The sequence below is a fragment of the Ostrinia furnacalis genome, unplaced genomic scaffold, assembly GCF_004193835.3.
Source record: "Ostrinia furnacalis isolate ACB-3 unplaced genomic scaffold, ASM419383v2 OfSCF0638, whole genome shotgun sequence".
Lineage (NCBI taxonomy): Eukaryota > Metazoa > Arthropoda > Insecta > Lepidoptera > Crambidae > Ostrinia > Ostrinia furnacalis.
This window is the reverse complement of record NW_021130877.1, coordinates 763,296-786,889: the sequence shown is the minus strand read 5'-3', so window position 1 is coordinate 786,889 and position 23,594 is coordinate 763,296. Positions and strand designations below refer to the sequence as shown.

The 23,594-nt window shown below is 35.8% G+C and overlaps 1 protein-coding gene and 1 long non-coding RNA gene across 3 annotated transcripts in view; both read right to left on the bottom strand.

Annotated features, from left to right (window-relative positions):
* The window catches only part of LOC114366545 (phospholipid phosphatase 2), a 113,928-nt gene that overhangs the window by 74,398 nt on the left and 15,936 nt on the right, over window positions 1-23,594 (bottom strand). The window contains exon 1 of one of the 2 annotated variants that reach the window (XM_028323457.1): window positions 9,789-10,052. The exons of the other annotated variant lie outside the window; for it this stretch is intronic. The gene's annotated coding sequence lies outside the window, so the exon portion shown is untranslated. Of the gene's footprint in view, window positions 1-9,788; window positions 10,053-23,594 lie in introns of those variants that run through there. 2 annotated transcript variants of the gene reach the window in all.
* LOC114366547 (uncharacterized) lies at window positions 17,511-17,853 on the bottom strand. Its single transcript, XR_003657026.1, has 2 exons — window positions 17,814-17,853; window positions 17,511-17,734 (listed from the first exon to the last, which is right to left on the bottom strand). It is a non-coding gene; the product is annotated as an uncharacterized LOC114366547 (long non-coding RNA).

Here is a 23,594-nt window from a genome sequence, read left to right as displayed (position 1 = left end):
GCGGCCGCCTGGCGCCTCGCTAAGTTGCTTATTGTAACATTTCTTCTTGAGTAAGCTATTATGGAAGATTAATTTTAATTAGCATTTCTATTATATACATTGTGCCTAGACATAATGGACACAACATATGGATCCGAAACGTGGTCGCTTACTATGGGCCTCATAAGAAGGCTCAAGGTCACCCAAAGGGCGATGGAGCGGGCTATGCTCGGAGTTTCCCTGCGTGATCGAATCAGAAATGAGGAGATCCGTAGGAGAACCAAAGTAACCGACATAGCTCGCAGAATTGCTAAAATCAAGTGGCAGTGGGCGGGGCACATAGCTCGTAGAGACGATGGCCGTTGGGGCAGGAAAGTTCTCGAGTGGCGACCACGGGCTGGAAAACGTAGCGTGGGCAGGCCTCCTACTAGGTGGACCGACGATCTGGTAAAGGTCGCGGGAAGAGCCTGGATGCGGGCAGCGCAGGACCGTTCATTGTGGAAAACCTTGGGGGAGGCCTTTGTCCAGCAGTGGACGTCATTTGGCTGAAACGAACGATTGAATGATCAAACGAACTTACCAAGTGAAGTTCGATCTAAATTATCCTGTTTTCGCCGAAGAGATTTAAGGTCCCTCCCAACCCGAAGATTTCTATATCTTCTTCCCTGGAGGTAAACGTCAATGTCATCTCTTCTCTAAATATAATGAGACCGCTCGGACACCGAGCCCACAGCGTGGTAGGGGTGGGGTTGCCCGCTCTTTTGTTTTTTACTACTACTGCGCTGAATATTGTGTGCGGATTGGCTTTTCGTACAGGGGTACTACATGGTAAAATAAATCTCTTCGGCGAAAACAGGATAATTTAGATCGAACTTCACTTGGTAAGTTCGTTTGATCATTTAATTTTTGAGTCATTCCAAATAAGTACAGTCAGCGCCAAATAGTCAGTGACCCCCAAAGTAGTAAAAAATTCGCAACACGTCTTTGTTACAACTGAAAAAAGCTTGTGTTGACAATTTTTGACAACTTTGGGTGTGACTGTACCATAACTTAACTATGGAAGCATTTCGAAGCACACATACATTGTATATAACTAATGACTCTTTCTCTAGTTACATCACTGTCAAAGATTTGTGACCCATTGTTACTTAACAGTACCTTTGTAAGGACCAGTCTATTAGAACCATCGAAGAATAACAACTATCCGTGTCACTGCTCTGTTTAATCTATGACGTAATAAGTCTACAAAACTTATACATACTTATAGCACTTCTAACTAGATAAATATTGATATGGATATGATAATACACAAACTTGCAAATAGTTATACAAAGTAATCACCATAACCATTATCAAAGTTACTAAGCTGTCCACTGTTGAATTCCCACCTTGTCCTACCCATACTTTGATGCATCTGGGAATGGAACCCAGAACTCCTGAACCCAAGTGATTCACTCGTCGAATTTATTAATAACTCATTGAAGTTTAAAACTCATAGCAAAAAACCGACTCGACTATACCACGCTGCGTAAAACGTAAACAAAACGAATTCACAATACCAACAATGTTAATTACGTACACAACATATTATGCAAGTTTCAACAAACAACAAACGCGAACCTTTATCAGAGTTACGTAAAGCCGCGTTTGGAACAGTGACTGCAACACAAACAATGCTAGGGCTGACTACGTTGGATTTGTCGTAAAAAAGTTCACATAGCAATTTGTATTTTTTGTAAATTGTAATTTTAAGTATAAATTTATATTTATTTGCTTATGTATATCTTGGCTATGGCAGAATAACAGGGTTTGTGGGTCTCCTGCAATCACTGAGTCATAGACCTTTTTGTCTCGTATGATTTTTGTATCTGTGAAAAACTGTAAATGAAACCTGTTTTGAGACAAATAAATACTTTCCATTCTACATATTCTATTCTAAAAACGCTGATGCCCGTTTTCGCCATCAAACCCTATTTTTTAAGTGACCCCTATGGTAACACATAACAGGAATTTTGTTTTCATAGGGGTCACTTAAAATTTAGGGATTGATGGTGAAAACGGGATTGAAACAACAAAAATTTAAATTAGCAGTGAAAACTTCTAGGCTTGTGTAATTTTCCATTACTCATTTGATTTTATGTTCTCTGTAATGAACTAAGCTGTATGTTTTCCTAATATAGAAAATGTAATTATATTCATTGCGTAATCACAACACAAAACTTTTGTGACAAAACATGTGAACAATCGAACAAAATTTTAAGTAAGAAGTGAAAGTAGGTAATGAAAAGTAAATAGTAAAGAAAGAAAGGTATACTTAACATGAGAGATTCATGAGAGATTACAGAGATTATAGTAGGTAAGCTTACCACTACTTTTAACTCTATTTTAACAGGATTCTTTAAATACGGCTTTATTAACATCAAACGAAAGAAAAACTCGTAAAAATATGCTACCAAGTGCCAGCCCTAACGTGGCGCTAACAATAAATAGGCAAAGAAGCTAAAACCAGCGCATTCCGGATGGCGCAGGAAGCCCGGGATCGCTGCGCGCGCGCACCTCAAATTTACATGGGAATTTAGCATAACTTAATGGCATAGTAACAGGAGAATTGCTATAAAAATTATTAGTAACTAGCTTTCCGCCCGCGGCTTGCCCGCGTGGAATTTTGTGCGTCACAAAAAAACTTTATCGCTCGCGTCCCTGTTTCAAAACCGGGACAAAAACTATCCTATGTCCTTTCCCGGGATTCAAACTATCTCTATGCCAAATTTAATCAAAATCGGTTCAGTGGTTTAGGCGTGAAAACTAGACAGACAGACAGACAGTTAATTTCGCATTTATAATATCGTGCGTTCGTTCGTTTCAGTCAAATGACGTCACAAGGATTTCCATAACGGCCGGTCGCGGTCCTGCGCTGCCCGCATCCAGGCTCTACCTGCGACCTTCAACAGATGGTCGGTCCACAAGTGGGAGGCCTGCCCACACTATGTCTTAAGGCTCGTGAACTTTTCTTCCCCACCATTCAGTATAACTTAATGGCATAGTAACAGGAGAGTTTCTATTTAAGTTATTTGTTATTTTTTCTTAGAAATTAAGTAATCAGGTAAGAGGTTTTTTTAATGACTTAGCTGGTGGCTGTAGAAGGCTTTTCCGGCTACACCGGGCATAGGTGAGCACAAAAGGCTAGCTTAAAACTCTGTTGATAAAAATATCAACTTAACTGAAGATATAGCCAGGAGAGAGTATTGATTAGAGCGCCGAAAAATGTATTTCGATGACTTTAGCTCGTATGTAGTTATTGGCCACATAAGTCTCGAACAAACAATTTTAAATTGATTTATTCGCAAAGAAAGTAGAAATTTCTTCATTTACAAGTTTTAAATTTATCTCACAACTAACAGACGGGAACGACGTCGAATCAATTTCTTAGTGGCGGTAAAATCAATAGCATTAATTTAAAATCATTTTGATTAAGAACTAGTTGATGTTTAAGTAATATTTCCAATGATGTGCTCAGTGTTGGATTTCCCCCATTATTTTCAGGGTTTCTTCGAGCTTCAACAATTTTTATGGCTTCTTACGGGATTATCATGTACCTAGCTAATGAAAAGCCCTTAAAGTTGGTTCAGGGCTTAAAAATTAAAGCACATTTTATTTTATTACAAGCTTCAGCTTTTCCCGTGTTGATTTTTAACAAAGTCAATTTTATTTATTTATTTATTTTAAGGACAGCCAACGAAGCATGTACACTTTATCTAATATTATAACCTTAATACATCAAACATTATGTGGTGTTGCCTTACTTAAAGGCTGCCACGACATGCATATAAGTGTACCTACTACTAATAGAAGGCAAAAATATTTTTTTTCTCTTATACAAAAATCATGTTTAGAGTCTACAGTTTGTTTCGGATACATAGTCCAACACCTAATTAATGAAAGTATGTTTTATGAAGAAATATTAGGATTCCCATCTTAATAATTTAGGCTAAGTTACACCACCAGTTAATTTTTACCGTAACTTTAAACTAAAATCTGTGATTTTTATGGAGTTTGACTGACTTTTTAAGTTTATTATACTTAGTTCATGTAAAATGATGTATTGTGACCCGCTACCAGATCTAATTTAGGTGATTCTATTTTATTACTTTTTTATCTCAAGCTCAAGCTCAAGCAATAAAAATAAGCAAGGAACCAATGGAGTTCTTTCATAGTTCAAACCAACATTACTGTTTTCTAAATTGTTTTGATTTTGGTACGCACATGGTAAGTTATTGTACTAGTCATTATCACCGAGCCACTACTAAATCAATGATCGGGCCATTACTTACGCGCGAGATTGACAGACGAACGGACAGCTGCAGATATCCATATTAATTGAGGCGAGCAGGGCCGGATTTAGGACCCGGGTCAAAGATCGGCCCGTCATAAAAACACTGATAAGAAAATAAAAATGAAAAAACAATTGAAAATCGATAAGGCAATAGCACAGGGCCGGATTAAAAGCTGGATCGAAGATAGGCACGGTCAAAATACTACAAATAAAAAAAAAAAAGAAAGCACGTGCCTTGCGTGCGTTCATAGTGCCGTGTCAATTTTGGTATTTATTGTAATTTTCACATTTGTATAGTGTGCAAACAAGAGCATATAAAATCATTGAAAACAAACTGACATTTACAAACCGCAAATTGTTTAGGCACGGACTTCAATAGTATTTATTCTTTATCATCATAACCCACTTCCAGGTTACCTCACAATATCACGAGAGCTTTAGTTAATTTTAACAAAGCCGGAATAAGGGCAACCGTCACAGTTCGTATGGTTCATCAGCCAGTCCATTTGTCTATTTAAAAACTCATTTAAAACTCATTTACTTATTTATGCATGAAGGTTTTTAAAAATCACTTTTACACGTCCCAGTATTAACCCTACCACTGCTTCAGGACAATAAATGGGCAAGTGCTGAGAAGAAGCAGCGCAAGAAACTCAGTCACTATGTAATATTTCTATGAGTTTCATTATTTCTCTTACTAGTTCCCTTATAGGAAAAACAGCTTCTCTTTTATCTTAGGCTGAAACTATAGGCATGATAGATTCGGAATTGATGACGATATCGAAAATGGTGTCAGTTGAATGAAATGTAGAACTTTCCTTGGTATGGTTTTCCATTCAAGTAACAGAGTTATCTTATCTTATCTAGGGCCGCCCCGGGCGCAGTGCACGTTGACCCAGTGGGATCTTTTGTGCTTCCCTATACCTTTATTCCCCCTCATCCGCAAAGATCCTTTCCATGTGAATCAAGTGCTTGGGTAGAGGGACCTAATAATCTTCTGGTGTCAGATAAGCCGACCCCAGGAGACCGATTCTAGTTCTAGCTAGCGCGTCGCATTCGCACAGTAGATGTTTCATGGACTCCGCATGTTCTCCACATGCTCGACAGCTGTTGTCCGTAGTTAGGCCCATCTTGTGGAGCATGTGGTTTGTGGTATAGTGTCGAGTAACAGACTACTCAAATGTTTTAGTATGTCTACATTTTGTTCAGAATGATCTGGCTGATATCCTTGGTCCATGGCGAGGGTAAGCAGTAAAAGTTTATGTAACCTGGCTTCCACGGCTGTTCAAAATTCATGAATTGCCAGTGAGCTGAAACTGAGTTGCTCTTGCCCACATAACCTGGATTTTGGTTTATCGTTTAGGCGTATTTTAGTATGGAATCACACGGACTATTAACTTTGCTGGTTAACAAAACAGAAATTAATTTAATACCAGGAATGAAAATGTTACTCTAAACCCAAATTCTCTTTACATAATTGCTGGTTTTCTAAGTATACTCGTAACTGGTTTTGTAAGTGTGCATAACTCTATTTATAATGTAATTTAAACAGTATCTTGCGTACTAAATAAGTAATAAACTGAAAGTAATTAGTAAAATTATTACTTGTTGTAAAATCGGTGCCTACGTTGACTAACATTTTAGATATAGACAGCCGCTAGTAACTTTATCAGCAAGGTATCGATGGAACGATTAAATTTTGCTATAAAATTTCCTTTAAATTCGTTTAGCTTTCTCAGACGCAGTGGTTTTCAACATTGTACAATGTACAATGTCGCCAACACAATATTATTATGATGATACATTTTTCTGCTGTAAATCGCAAACAAACATTATTTTCAACCGACTTCAAAAAAGGAGGAGGTTCTCAATTCGACCCGTATGTTTTTTTTTTTTTCATAAGATGTTACAGTAATTTGATGTGCAATCGTGCAAAAAACTCTCAACTAGTACTCAATGAAATGTTTGTCAAATCTTTTCAGGTTTGTTTTAAAAAAATATGAGGTTCTTGTTAAAATATATAAATTGTATAACTGCCTAAATTGTAAGACCTATAAATGTGAATGCTAATGTGGTTATGCAATAAAAGTATTGAGTATTGAGTATTGAGAATATTGTTTTTATTTACCAGTTAATTTAAAGTGGCATTTATTTATTTTAAAAAATATATTTACACAATTTTAAAAGCTTGAAAAATTTTAAGTTTTTTTGTATCTTGACAATTTTAAATGTGTATAAAAAACTCTCAGTACGTCCCAGGGTTTCTCGCAAGGGGAGATGGCCCGAACCACGGAGATGACTGACACAGAACAATTATTTAACCAACTGTAAGAAGAGGTGTTTGTTAACGGACGCGGTGTTAACGACCTCGTGGACTTGAAATATTTCACTTCTGATGTAACTTAATGTTAAGAAAAGTATTTCTTTTTATTCTATTAAATAAAGCGGAGATTAATTATGATTTTAGAAAGAAAGAAAGAAAAAATATTTATTTGGTATCAAAGATCAATACAAATCAACATAAAGAGAAAAAAAGAATTATTTGTACCAAATTGCTCTCTGCTCAGACGTACTAGGGAGCACGTTACGGCCACTAGACACCATGAGAAATTAGAGAAAAAACAAACATTATTTTACTGCCACCATAGCATAGTTATATTCTCTTTGAAGCAAGTATTTGCCTTTTAAACCTATAATTATTAACCACGACTACAAAATGAAAGGCTTATTTTAGTAAAACTGAATAAGTATAAGGTTCTTTGATTCTCGATATTTAATATTAGTAGGGCCCAAAAAATAAGGAGACATGTAAAGTGCCCCATAAGGGCTATCTTTGTTTTTATTACTATATTTTGACGTTCTTAAGTGCCACTTGTGGTCTAAATTGAATAAAATATTTTTGATTTTTTTATTTTGTATTGTTGTTTTAAAGAGTCAGCCACTGCACAGTCACTGTATGTATTTTGAAAGTCTTGCGCAATAGGAGTGCGCCCGCGCATTCATAGTCCTAGCATTTAACAACGTCATAAAAGTCCGAGACCCTTGAGATTGATTTATGGAACAAAATAAATGTTCTTGCGATGATTGGCGTGTGGAATTGAATTAATTGGGGTCGATTACAGAGAAATTAATTTAATGCTCGTAAAAAATACTTAAACATTGACTTCTCAGCACTTGCCAAATGTTGGTCTCGAAGCGCTGGTAGGGTAAAAAGATTGTGAGACATGTCAAGGCTCCTTAATAAGAGCAAAATGTTTGACGATTTGTAAGTCTAAAACAAATAAAGAAATTTTCACTTTAACTGACTTTGTCTATTAAAACTTCAGTTAATGTGAGTTTGAGTCTATTTAACAATCCGTTAAAGTGTAATAATGTAGACTAAAAATTCAACAAATTGTTACTTATTGTTACTTAATAATTTTTTGTTAAAATATTATTGCTTCAGTTTCCACAACATTGTTAGCTAATAAACTCGTATCTTACGTCAATTAGTGTAACATAATATTTCCTTTATTTGTATTTTATTTTTATTTTGTTTTCGCGAATCGTTACTAGTATCTTTTCTGAATCATTTGAGTTTTCTGAATTATTGAATGATCAAACGAACTTACCAAGTGAAGTTCGATCTAAATTATCCTGTTTTCGCCGAAGAGATTTATTTTACCATGTAGTAGTACCCCTGTACGACAACCCAATCCGCACACAATATTCAGCGCAGTAGTATTAAAAAACAAAAGAGCGGGCAACCCCACCCCTACCACGCTGTGGGCTCGGTGTCCGAGCGGTCTCATTATATTTAGAGAAGAGATGACATTGACGTTTACCTCCAGGGAAGAAGATATAGAAATCTTCGGGTTGGGAGGGACCTTAAATCTCTTCGGCGAAAACAGGATAATTTAGATCGAACTTCACTTGGTAAGTTCGTTTGATCATTTGACACATGTCAGCAGAGCACCGAGCGACGTGACCTCACTCTAGAACGCCTCGAGGCGGACTGAATTTGAACGATTCGTGCGCGGCGATTTATAGTAGTTTTCAAATACTCATAGAAAAAAAATTACAATGAATTATTTTAAATTTCAAAGTAAATATTTTAGATAAGATATTCTTCTATTATATTAAGCTATTTTTGTGTTGAATAAAGGAAGAATATTGGTGAAAAAATCACTTTGATTTTTGGGTATTTCACGTTCTTTTAATTTGTGATTTCTTAGTGTAAAATGCTTAAATCTAAAAATTTTCTCAGATAACTATTTGCCCAAGGATCTATGCTATAGGATATATATGTTTGTTAAATCGTTTTCACAGTGTTTTTATAAAAATTTCAGCTTGTAAACTGACGCTAAAGTGGAAATTTACAAAACCTGTGTGGACTTATCTGGATAGAATTCTTAAATGCTAAACTAATCGCAATATTTTCTCAATTAACTATTTAGACGACGAAATTGTCTAACTATTTATGCCTATAACATATTTGTAGTATTACTGGTTAATGATTGTAACGAGTTGAAAAAGTACTGTTTTTGCGCCAAACGGCGTAAACGCTCTTAATAGGTTTTTAATTTAACCCTGTGTATGTTAAGAATTTTAGTAAAGATTTTTTTCGGTTTGTTTCAGTCATAAATTATGTTGGCTCCTAATGATTAAAAATATTAACTACCTAACAGGTAGGTATTTCATTATATGTAATAGTTTATTGTTATTACAAATTTTTATAGGAAAATGCACTTATGACAATTTTAAGTCACAATTATATTCTTAATTTTTAAATGTAAGTAGTTAATCAAATTTAAGTATTATTTAGTAAAACAGAGAAGATAAAGGAGTTACTTGATATATAAAAATGTAGAAATTTTGCAACTTTAGTCCTTGTAAACTTTGTTCACAATAATGTTTTGTTCCAAAGTTCAGTCCAAGTTCATCAGTGATAGACAGTGATATCATACCAAGTCAAACGACCATCATTTCTTAATTTTATTGAAATATAATTAACTTCATTCCTTTACTTTTATCTTCACACGAGGGTAGACAGAGAATGTTTTGTTTTGATAATGTGACATTCTCTCATAACTACGCTACAACAATAAAATTTCTCACAGTTTTTTTATTTATTTAGTTAATATTTTCATTATTATTATATTTCTATTATTGTAGACCACACAGAAGCAAACACATCTTAAATTTACGCTAAATATCTTGTTATAAATAAGCGATATTATTATTATGTTATTACAAATGCGTAACTAATGATTTACAATAATTAGCAAAGTTCATTTATGTGTGGTTGACCGTAATTGCATTAATCATTACTTTATCGCAATTTGCGACTATTTATTATAATAATTTGATAAACGCGTTTCTAAAACTACGAGTTTAGTTCTTATCGCAAAACTTTAGCTAAGATTGTCGTTAAAATTCTGGCCGCAAATAACTTAAAAAAGAAAGAAAAAATAACGAAATTACTTTTAAAACTCACCAAAAAGTTTGTTTTGAACTAGCCGGCTGTATTCAGCCGAAATAACAACACAGTTTCATTTTCCACTGGCCGAAAATATCGAACATTCTTTTATGCAAACAAAAAAAAACACTGCACACACTGTCACAGTTCCAAAAACAAAAGATTATTTTCAAAATTTAAAAACAAAACTTTGAAGTTCGAACGTTCGATCGCGATGTCGGATACAAAAGTGGCGGGAACACACGTTCATCTACCGCTCACAGCGGGCGAGAACTGAGTTCACTGTGAACTCGGCTGGTCTGATGAAAAAATCGGAGGTACGTTTATTACACCCACAGCGGTTTGACGACGGATGTTGATGTTTATTTATGTTATACAATGGTAAAGAATTAGATCGCGACCCGTAGATAAGCGACGCAGGAATTTGTCAACATTGTAACTACTTAGACAAAACTTACTTTTATTTGACTGTTAACAAAATAGAGGGGAAATGTAACAAAATTAATAAGATAGATTTGTAGCACTAAAACTGTGTAGGTACATTATTTTGGGCAAAAAATAACGCCTGAAAAAGTAGCAAAACTATTTCAAACTTTTCTACTTTCGCCACTCCACAGTAGAGGGCGCTAAAAGCATGGTTCGTATTAAGACGAGTTACACAAGCGCCGCTCGCCGCTAGATGGCGGTAATAGTATTAAGATGTCTTTAAGCGTTCGTTAGAAACGGATTTTAAAATTATTTTAAATTAGTGACTTCCTGGTATGTAAGGAATACGCTTAGATGGGTATTTTATAGCAAAAAATAATAATTCCAAGACATAATGAACTTTTCTGACACTTCATTCTGGCCCTAAAAAGCCGGAACGCTGAAGGGTCAGACGGCGACTGGCCGTGATCCGAGGAACGCGGGTTCGATCCCCGCTGCCGCTCGACTAGTGTGGTGAAGCCACTCGTAACACAAGCATATAGGGTGGAATTTTGAAATGCCATCTGGAGGGAAAGTACCTACCTACTCTTAATATTGTAGATAGAAAATTTTACTCAAAGAAAACATTCCTTTATTTTTGAAAAGAAAGAGTAAACTGCATTCAAAGATTTCAAAAAAATTTCTTGCTACACCCGGGATTGAACCAACTAAAATCTGTTAAAAATTACACCCTGTATTTAGCTTACCACTATGGGTTACTATTAATAGTACAAGTTTTACAAAACAATAAAACTTGTATTATTGAGCAGAGACGATGCACAGCATCTGGTGAGAGATGCGTCTACTTCCGGTGTAGTTTTTTTTACCATTTTATACCTTAAATGACGTCATTTCCGCAATTATTTAATAGGAATTGATTTGACTTACTTCCGTTTGCCGCCATTTTAGTCACCTGGGGGCGAGCTTGCTCGGAGTTCTTCATAGAGAGCTCACCAGGAGGCCTTCTTGGGATGCTGTGCATCGTCTCTGCTCAATAATACAAGTTTTATTGTTTTGTAAAACTTGTACTATTATTAGGCATGTGACGATGCACAGCATCTGGTGAGAGACTTGTTTATTAGCTCCTGGTGACTACTTACCAATGGCGCTATGTGATGAAAGTTTTCGAGTTTCTGTGTTGGGTCTAATTCTCGTCACTACACTGCACAACTTAAAATAATTACGTTTTTTGTCGGTAAAAACGTCCTGGTGACGTCACTTAAGCATTTTTCTTATACTGCGTGCGGTCGTTGCGCGTGCGCACAAAGGAATGAGACCGCTCGGACACCGAGCCCACAGCGTGGTAGGGGTGGGGTTGCCCGCTCTTTTGTTTTTTAATACTACTACGCTGAATATTGTGTGCGGATTGGGTTGTCGTACAGGGGTACTACTACATGGTAAAATAAATCTCGGAGGCGAAAGCAGGATAATTAGAATAATAGGTCACTTTTGAAAATATTTTAAAATCTGTAAGTCACTGAAGAAAGCTGTTGTCTTTCGAAATCAAGACCGAAAAATTAACTTACAAAACCATAATTTTGTTCTCATATACCAAGTCGCCACAATTTGGTGTTCCATCTTGTCCCTTGTATTTAAAATGACTTATGTAAACACACTCTTACAACAACCGTCGTATGCAACCATGGTTGTCGGGCGTCTGGAAAAATTCGAGAAAAAATAAATCACACTGCGTTTTGGTTTGTTATTGCAAAGAATTCTCAGAATCTAATAAAATTAGCAGCAAAACACCATGATTTCTAAGTTAAAATAGGAACTTTGGATTGTCTGAGTTTCACTATTGTAAGGTCCCAGATCCATGCAATCCTCGCCGATTTGTTGCCATTGGTGACCAAACCCAGTAGTGGGAACGAAAGGTGGGAATAGTCGTTTTTACTACCACCTCTCATTCCCACCGCTGCTACTCCTGTGTAGCCAGGATCTACAGCTTGACCGCCAATAGAAACCCAACCAGTGAAGGTCAAGTTTGTCCCTCGGGACAAACCGTTCATTGGACCCGCTACGAAATCAATTAGAAAAAAATCGGAGGAGTTCGAAGTCGTTTGTCTTTACTACCAGTATAGCTGTACGTGTACTATCCCTGTAAGTGTTTGGAGTCCTTTTTTGTAGTTTTTTTAGATTCTGATAAGTCCATGTCCAGCGTTTCAATTTATGATGTGGCAACCCTACAAGCACTTGCAGCAAAATGACCTAATTACCGTTCATTTTCGTGTGTGGTGTTAAGTGGCCACACGCCCCTGCTCCCGAAGCGAGGACGATAATCTTATTAATTAACAGCTTCAGAAATAATAACTTCTGTCGACAGTTGTAGAAAGTTCTGTTTAGTAGTTACAATCAACAAAACAAAGTTGAAATTCTGTATTTGTGTGTTAGTTACATAAACTATGCCTAGTGTTGATTAAAAAGACTCCTCTTATTTTGGAAAAAAGGGGCAATTTAAAAAAAAATACTACTGATGGAGGCCTTTGTCCAGCAGTTGACGTCTTTCGGCTGTAACGGACGAACTATTTGCTTGAAAATTAAAACTTTAAAATAGTAAATTAATTTAAAAATATTTGGTACAGTATTTACACCGATGGTAGCAGAAGCTGATTATAATTTTATTAAATCCAAAACGCGTAATTACTTTTAAAATAGTAGCTATTTGTCTAAATTAGATGCTACAGTATTAAATTTCAATCTCTGTTACCCGTTTATGAACCATCTTCATCTACGACTATCACAATTTTGGGACGAAAGAACAACTTGAGATAATATTGAATTACTAAATTATCCTTTCTACAGAATTCAAAACATAAAACATTCGTTTTAACTATGAAGCTAAGTAAGAATGGTCAAAACAGGACTTTGAACCACATTCCTTAATAAATAAGATACAAAATGAATCCTTCCATTCACCCATTTCATGGTAAAGTTGATAGTAACTAGCGTCCATACAAAGATAATATTTTAATTAGAATGTGTTCATTAAGCTTATCAATGTTGTTGTTGTTATCACTGACCAACTGCCCGCAAAGGCGATTGTCGGCGGGTCGCGGGTTCAGATCCCGGAGCGGGCAGCCGTCTGGAGAAGTGTTTGATGATGTTCTTTTAAGTTTGTGATAAGAAATACAATGACTTAATTTTCTTTTATATCATCGGGTTTCATTGGTAGTTTGTAATTTTTTTCCATGTAATAATAATTATGCAGTTATGCCTCTGAAAGTGCATAATTAGATTCGCTTTACAAATTAGTCTGCGTCGAATCCCGCTTGGGGAAATTTCAATTTATTTTTATGCATAACAAGGCAGGTATTTGACCGCAATCGCACCTGGACCTGGTGTTAAGTGAGATACAGTCTAGGATATTTAATAATGTGAGAAGCACGAGCTTTTTAACATGACAAAAATAATTCATCATCATCATCATCATCATTTCAGCCATAGGACGTCCACTGCTGAACATAGGCCTCCCCCAATGCTTTCCATGTTGATCGATTGGCAGCGGTCTGCGTCCAGCGCTTCCCTGCTACCTTTACGATGTCGATGAAAAATAATTAATTAATCAAAATAATGTATCTTTTAAGAATGCATCTGTTATGTTAGTCGCCATACAGATACAGAGTATTAAAAGCTCTCAGTAGGGTTGGTATTTTATGTGATTTTTTTTATCATAAACTAGTTTTAGTTATTTTAAGAGTTTATTAACTGTTAATTGCCATAAATTGTGTGTCTCACTATATTTTATCAATATTGTTAAACTTGTGTTACTTATGACACAAGCACAGCTTAGTGCAGCAGCCGCTAGAATTATGTTTGTAAACCTTTTGTTGGCAAATAAAATCCTTTTTACTTTACTTTATTATTTTATGGTGTAACTTAGAAACATGCTTTTGGTCAATAACTTGGTCACGTGAGCGAGCACGGAAGTCGTATTGCTTTTATTGTTTCTAAAGCCATAAACGCACGATTTTATTTACTTCTACGGAAATAGCTTGATATTACGAAATTGTTGTTTTAATGCAACAATGCAACACAACTATGAATGTACCTTACTATTTATGAGTTACATTATCTTTATTGCACATCACCCGCGGGTGTCGTAAGAGGCGACTTAGAGAACACATCAAACAGAGAACGGGCAGCAGCCCATCCAGCGCCCAGCAGAACTTCATTGCACAAAGAAAAGTGCAATTGACGAACTTAATGCCTTAGCATTCTTTACCAGTCAAATTGAGTCAACTGTGTACTTGTGTAGCCAGTCTCATAAAGGTAGCAGCAGAAAGGCGCTGGATAGTATGCAGTTTCATGGATTTTCCAGTCGAAAAAAAAGGAAGGCGCTGGATGCAGGCCGACAGCAACCGGTCTTTGTGGAGGCCTATGTTCAGCAGTGGACGTCCTATGGCTGAAATGATGATGATTATGATGATTTGTAGCCAGGATCTACCTTCAGCTCGTCGTCAATTAAAACTTGTTACAATTCCTAATGGATTCACTTGCAAATGAGGGGTTTAAAATATGAATTTTATTAATCGATTTCCCTCTTCTGTAATTCAATTACTAGCAAAAAATTAAAATAGGAAACGTTAATACTTCCGTGGTAGGAAATAGGTACTAGATTAATTCACCAACACCTAAATTAATTTGATTTGATTTCGAGCGTTCTAAATTTAATCGTCAAGCATAAATAGGTACTAAATTAATGTATTTTGATTCAATTTCGTGTAGCGATTTGACATATTATTATTGTTTGCCAGTTTTTGCTAACCTTTCTTTTACATCCTGACAGCAGTGACAGCTGCCTGTCTGCGTCGAATCCCGTTTTGGGCAAATAAATGATCAGTGCCGGATTAACCCTTGAGCTAATTAAGCAAGTGCTAGGGCATCACGTCTAAGAGGGCACCAAAAAAAGCGCCAAAGGCATACAGGTGTGGATTGCTTAGGGCATCAAGTACCTACCTACTTACTCTTATCCAGCGTGGTGATGATTCGATTTTGTATTTCTTTTATTTGTTTGTTTTTGTGGTTTGCAATCATCATCATCATCATCATCATCATCATCATCAACAGCCCTCTACAGTCTACTGCTGGACTATGAGCCTCCTCCACTAAAGTGGAGGGTTTTGCCATTATCCCCACGCTTGGCAAGCGGGTTGGAGATCGCAGTTAAAAGATTGATGTTTCCTACTGAATAATAAATAATTTTATAAATTGTATTAATAACTACCAATATCAGGTGATTGTTGAAAGTACGAGTGTTTGTAGCGTCATTGCGGAACTGCTGTTATCAGTCATGTGTTATCAGTTGACTCAGGTCAAGGCATCGATAGCGATAGCAAATACTAGTTATCGGTGAACGTATCGAGTGACAGGTCACTTGATATTTTTGACTCTTAAGTTTTTTGTAATCTTTTTTTTAAACAAGTGCATATTTACTGCATTCATGTCTCGAAGCGCTGGTAGGGCAAAAAAAGAATGAGACATATTGTATAGGTTCCTTAAGAGAATTTGTCGATTTGTTCGTTTCAGCCGAAAGACGTCCACTGCTGGACAAAGGCCTCCCCCAAGGATTTCCACAAAGACCGGTCCTGCGCCGCTTGCATCCAGGTACTTCCCGCGACCTTCACCAGATCGTCGGTCCACCTAGTGGGAGGCCTGCCCACGCTACGTCTTCCAGCTCGTGGTCGCCACGATTTGTAGTATTAAGTTAATTTTAGTTTATACAAAATAAAGATAATTTTGATTTTGATTTTCATGCTTACTTAATCACTGATAGACAGCTCGTTAATATTATTCAGCTTTGTTTGTTAAAAAAAACTATTTATATGTTCCTGCAGTTTGGAGCTAAGATAGCCAGTTCCTCTGTGGTTGAGAATTCCGGGTGAAGCTCGCTTCCACCTTCGACCTGATCATCACTTTCTATCTGGTGAGATGCAAGCCAAGAGATTCCTCGTGGGAAAAAGAACTTAATTGCCAGTTTTTATGGGCACCATTTACTATAAGAAATGCAAACGGCTAGATGCTGAATAAGAATAAGAAATTTATTCATAATGTTCATTACATGTCAAATTTTCAATATATTTGCATTTGAGCTGAATGAATAACCTTAAATAATATCATCTTATACAACTCCTGTATTCTTCTGATTAATTTCGTTGCGGGTACAATGACTTAACTTCCCCCGGGACAAACTTGGCCTTCACTGGTTGGGTTTTTATTGGTCAAGCTGTAGATCCTGGCTACACAGGAGTTGCAGCGGTGGGAACCACAGGTGGGAAACTCAGCCATACTCAGTTGGAAGAGCAGTCCTGTCGCCCGGCAAGCAGAAGGTCGTGGGATCAATTCCCGCCTTAGGCAGTTCGACTTTTTCAAGTTATTTATAAATTTCAAATTAGCCGCACTCTTTTGTACAACCGTTTGTCGCTTTAAATATGAATGAGTATGATAATACTTGATTAATAACAATCGACGTTAATTACTGATACATAAATTTGAATTGCATTCGGAATGGCGATTAGTTCATATTTATTGGAGCAATAAAAGCTAAAATTCGAATAAATTTCAATTTAAAAGTTATCAACTTGATTAAGAGCGTTTACGTCTAGCGTGGTATGTCAAGTTTAGGTAATTTCGATGCTAGTTTTATTCACACTAAAATAATTATGACTGTGTGCGTGTTCTCACGCTCTATAGTCAAATCAAAATACTTTGATCCACCATCGTAAAAGTATGCCAGGCTGTCAAGTGACAGCTCAAGGAAACTATAAAATCTTCAAATCTTCCAACACCGACTCCATAATTATAAATAATGGTATACATTAGTCCTAATCAATAATAAATACGTAAATTCTTTATCAAATAGTAAATTATCAAAGGTTTTTTACTATTTTGAGAATATTTTATACAGCCTATGTTCAGCAGAAAAATTTTTGAATTTTAATTGTGAGAGATTTTTTCAAATCGGTTCTATTCAAAACAAACTTTTCCTGTTTACTATTCCGGAAAATGCATAACATTTCATACCCACCAGCTGCAGGGGCAGCTAGTGGGTTATTTGGGGTTCTTCCTACCAGAAGGTGGGTAGCCCCTACACCCACTAAAAACCTGACTGTTTCTGCCATGATCCATATAAGTGATATGAGGGAACGCGGGACATCGCCATTGGCTGTTGCCTGTAGCATTCGTCCTTAGCCGCCACCAGACACCTCCATGTCTAGCGACCGAGGCCTGTTAGGAAGGGACAGTTGGAGACCATAAGCTGTCCTCTTGCGCATACAATATAGAGATTCGCGAGAATGCTCATTTGATCGAAAAGAGTGTTAAAGCTATCAGAATCCCACGTACCTCGTTTCATCCGTTTTGAATCTCGCCGGGGTCCGAGTTTCTCCGGTATCCGACGCTCTGGGTCCACCTGCTCGTCGTCCGGAAGACACTCGTCCCCTTTGGCGCCAACCACCATCACGTACATGTCGTTCGCGGTCACACACGCGCGGTCAATTGCACTTTTTAATTTTAAACTTAGTATAAGAACGTTGAGAAATAAATTATTTCAGTAAAAATCTGAGCAGAGTTTCTGCTTACGATGTTGCTAGTTTGGAAGTTAAAGACGCTATGAAGAACTCCGAGCAAGCTCGCCCCCAGGTGACTAAAATGGCGGCAAACGGAAGTAAGTCAAATCAATTCCTATTAAATAATTGCGGAAATGACGTCATTTAAGGTATAAAATGGTAAAAAAAACTACACCGGAAGTAGACGCATCTCTCACCAGATGCTGTGCATCGTCACATGCCGAATAATAAATTATTATTTTTTTAAATTGAGCTCACCTTTGAAATTGATAAATATTTTTTTGTCAATAATCAATTAATTCCACAAAGCATAATAATATTTACCTACCTATTATTTATTTAATTTTCCCATTGTACAATGTTTGTTCGAAAAACCATTACACAGGTACTCGTTCCATAACGTACCTACCATTCAAACATTGTGACATAATTTCAGTAAGTAGGTATTTACTACCAGCACAGTAGCCAGTGCACAGTGAGTAATGTACGAATGTCGTATATTTACGTATAATATTTACGAATACCTACGGCTAGGTGGCGCCACGTGAGTCATGGTTGAATCAGATGGCTACGAAGAAGAGTAATCTAAGTTATTTTATTTTATTAAGGATAATGAAGAGATCTGACGATACACAGTCTAAAAAAAATACTAATTTAATACGTCTTTTTCAGGCTATTATAATTTCGATTTTGGGTGACTGACAAATAGCTCCTTAAAATCAAGTGGCCGTGGGCGCGCCAAGCAGAGCTGATGGCTGGGGCACTTTTTGAAAAGACTTTGCTGATCAGCTGTATAATAATTGTTAGTTACTTATACGGGTCATTCCACAAAAATATGTCAACTCTTAGTCCGCGCCACATTTCACATGAAATATTTGTTAATATTTTATTCCAAAATTGTTAAGTAACAGCTCGCAATGTGCTTTATTCATCACCCATTTATATTTTTTGAAACTATTTTTAAAACATCTTAAATTCCTTTTGAATGACCCAAAACGTCATTCCCTAGGCATGTCCGTACTCCAAAAGTTTGTGTTTTGGGACCCACATTTATAAAAACATCAACTTTATCCTTTGTTTTAATTAACGAATAATCTATTTAAATGTATATTACACCAAATTCTATTAATATTTTGCGGTTTCAATAAACAATAATTTGATTTTCTTTAGTTGAAAAAGAGTCTACAGCTTTTAGCGTCATTCCCTCGCCACGCACTGATTTTATAATTTTGCGCTTTAATATGTATTTAGAGTGAATGACATTTAGTTGTGTTTAAAGTACGATACGAAGTTATCCTCAAGACCATACTGGCTTTGCGTTAGCCGTTTTTTGAATTGGTGCAAACGTGCCAGTTGTTGCGGAAACATGTGTTAATCCAGTCACTTCGTCAGTCCCTAGTTGAGTAGCTTTATTGATTACAATAGGAAATTGTATATAATTTAATAGTATTTACGTGTGGCTTTTTGGCTATTTTCGGCACATCGTATTAAGCATCTTATAATATAAAGTTAATCTGCATTTGTGTTAAGTTTTACTCCAAATCGTCAGTCCCTAGAGCGTCAGGCCCTAGCTTTAAACGGCACTTGGGACTAAATTACTAGTTAGGGAATGATGTTTTTTATATAGTGATAATAACAAAACAACTACATTATGTGTATTAACTTATCTATAAATGTTAAGGTTATAGTGCAAACGTGCCAGTTGTTGCGGAAACATGTGTTAATCCAGTCACTTCGTCAGTCCCTAGTTGAGTAGCTTTATTGATTACAATAGGAAATTGTATATAATTTAATAGTATTTACGTGTGGCTTTTTGGCTATTTTCGGCACATCGTATTAAGCATCTTATAATATAAAGTTAATCTGCATTTGTGTTAAGTTTTACTCCAAATCGTCAGTCCCTAGAGCGTCAGGCCCTAGCTTTAAACGGCACTTGGGACTAAATTACTAGTTAGGGAATGATGTTTTTTATATAGTGATAATAACAAAACAAGTACATTATGTATATTAACTTATCTATAAATGTTAAGGTTATATGTTTTACACTTTAATAGAAGTCATATAGGAGTAATGTAGTATGAAAAAATTGAAAATTATAATTTCTCCTAAAATAAAGCATAAAGTGACTGGCCCTTTTAGACATAACATAATGAATTAATAAACTATAATTTACACTAATAAAGTATTCAAAAGCATCTTAAAAAAGTTACGGACAAAATGACGTCGAAAATGTACAGTTTTTTATGGAATGACCCATACTTAGGCTGGGTTGCACCATCATATTTTAACTTTAACAAACGTCAAAAATCTGCCAAACTCCATACAAAACGCACCGGTTATCGTCAAAGTTACGGTCAAAGTTAGGTGGTGCAACTCAGCCTTAGTAACTACTACTTACTTATTATCACACTTATTTTATTACATTAGATTTTTAACGTTACTTAACATAACCGAAATTATTTCAATAATATTTTAGTGCATAATCTATTAATCAGTAAAAATAAAGATACTTAACTGTAAAAGTTACTTCACTTATTTTAACTCTGAATTAAGTTACATAACGTACTTGTGATTCAAGCTGAGATACAGGTTTTAAACTAGTTCATACAAATTTAGACATTTTCTTAATTATTGTAAGTATTAAGTATCCGAATTAACTTTTATCCACACTTTGAACTATATGTATTATTTTTTAACTAACATACCTACCAAAATGGATTACGTTATTTGTTATAATAGTTATAATAATTGGAGCGAGTTATAATAAAATTTATTGATTAAAATCTTATTTTAAACTTATCTTCAGTTGATTGCATTGATTGTTACATAATTGATTTATTCATTATTATTATCTGAATTTTGTTTATTCATTCAGTTAGTAGATTAACGGGACTATTCCTACATCTTGCTCCCACCACTGCAACTCCTGTGTAGCCAGGATCTACAGCTTGACCGCCAATAATTAAACCCAACCAGTGAAGTGCATTAGTGGTAAGATGTATGTCCACCTACCTGGATACGCAACTTTTACGCAAGACTATTAGACCACAGGAGAGCTTACTTTAAGAAATTACTTTAAGCTTTCAGTCGATCATCATCATGATCAGAAGAATGTAAATGTAGGACTTATTTAACTATGTCAACTTTTTTACTATTCTATAATACTAGATTTCATTTTAATACTTACTAAAAATAATCTGAATTCTTGTATCGTGTGATACAGGCCTTATGTTGACTCAGTTGCCGGACTTGTATTTATATTTTTGACATGCAGTAGCAATAGTTCTGCGGTTAACTGCGGTTATATTTAGCAAATGCGATTTGACATGCCTTTGGATTACTCAATGACTGTAGAATTGACCACTGTAGAGACCATCTAAATATATGTATATGACATATGTCAACGTGAAATTGTGAACTCTGTCAGTTTATAATATAACGCGTTAGATTGTAAACTAACAGTGGGTTAGGTTAGGTTAGATTGTAATTTAACTACGTCAGATTATAATCTGACGGAATTCACAATTTTACGGTGACATATAATATATTATATCTCCTTTGAGTTATATTATAACTCAAAGGAGACTGACTGACATAGTGATCTATCAACGCACAGCCCAAATCAGTGGACAGTAGATCGGGCTGAAATTTGGCATGCAGATGTTATGACGTAGGCATCCGCTAAGAAAGGATTTTACAAAACTCCGCCCCTAAGGGGGTGAAACGAGATCCACGCATACGAAGTCGCGGGCGGTCGCTAGTTTACTAATAAGCTTACATAGAATGCGAAGAGAGAGTAGGTAAGCCTGCGTGTGTGATATGTATCATTATGTGCGATGTGAGTCAGTGATCAACTCTTCAATCTTTACACCATTAAGATGGGATGTAAGTACCAAGTTTAAAGACATTAAGAATTAAATTGGAACAATGGAAAAGTTTAGAACATTGTAAACACCGAGATAACCGTATCTTTTCGTCAATAAAATAATAACGCTTGATGTGGTAGTCCAGTATGTAGAGATTTCACATAAGTACCTATTTAAACCTCTTTAAGTAATTTAGTTTAATCTTAAGCCTTAGAACGTTGTACTTACGCTTAAATAATCACGTCTAATGTGAATAAACGTCACTATGTACTTACGTAGGTGCGCATATTATTGTTTACGTAATTTAGCTTCGTAATACTACTTAGAAGTCTTTGCAAATTAGTGAAGAAATGGCAAGCTAAACCCACGTGAACAAACTTCTACATTTTAAAATTATCACTTCACGGGATTTATTGCAATAATATATCTATTTTAGACGGTAAATAAAATATTTAATTTTACCCTCCCGACGTTATAATTTTATAGTAAAAATGCAACATAATAGCTTAAAATATTATACTACATTTTATAATAATTATGATAAAGAAAAGAATAAACTAGTTCCAACCAACTGAAGAAATCTGAACTGATGAAGAAGATACTTAGGTACTTAAAAACATATGACAACACCTATAACAACTAAACAGTATAAGTAGTTGTTGTATTCATGTTCGTAAATAAAAATGATTTGATTTAATTGATATCTTATTTACATCATTTTTTTACTCCGATCCTACATAGTACCTATAACTGAAACATACCTAAAAATGAACACTAATCTCTAAAGTCAAAGTCAAAATTTCTTTATTTGTTTAGACTAATAAATAGTACTTACAAATCGTCCATTATTTTGCTCTTAAGGAGCCTCTACATGTCTCATAATGTTTTTACTCTACCAGCGCTTCGAGACCAACATTTGGCAAGTGCTGAGAATAAGCGCCACAACAAACTCAGTCACCACTGTCTGCCGGTTAATATAAATAAATATAAATAGCAGTAGTCGGTACATTTGATTCAGGAGCAGTTCACTGAATTTACCACGCATTCTTGTATGGCCTCTATCAAAGCTCAGCCGCCATCAAAAGCTACAAGCTTTTATGCTTACTTACCTCCATTTTGCTAAAACTAACCATTATCCAATCTAGATTCTAGGCATTTCATGTAATACCTGACATTTACCTTCTGACTACATGGAGCATCGAAATGGTGAGCAATTCTAAGCCTTACCACCTTGGCGTAAGAACTAATTGTGACTAACATCTGATGCTGTACCAAGGTATAATGTAAACTTTTTTTGATCCATAGACTAAGACATAGTTCATAGAACTTGTCCGATCATGGCCGTCTGGTACCAATAAGAGCATCTGTACGTGACCTTTATTCGTAAAGTGTTAAGGTTTAAAATGAAGCACTTATACGAGGGTGTCCTAGATATAAATATTGATGGAAACTGGTATGTGAGATGTTATTGCAATAAAGGTGTAAGAAGTAGGTCCACTTACGTATGCACTACAATTCCGGTGTAGAGAGCTTCAGCTTATTCGAATAAAACCCAATCAGTGATGGCTAAGAAGAAAGTTCCAAGGTAGTTTGGTATATTTAATTTTAAACTGTCACTGGATTGTTCGTAATGCGAGTAGTTAGTCGTAGTAGTAGGTCTTTCGGTAGCTATCATTGTAACTCTGTGATGCTGAAACCTAGAGTTTGATTGCCAATTAATTTAATAAGCGATAAAAATATGAAGGCGATAAGGAAACATTAGAATGGGCATGCCAAGGTGTCTTCATTGCTCCACCCGTTGCTGTTAGGATATAATAGCGTAAATTGAGAAACGTAGTTAGGGCCTAACCGTAACCTAGTTAGGGCCTAACTAGTGACCATATGCGCTGTCAGTCAGTCTCCAAGTATGCTAAAATCTGTTCTGACTA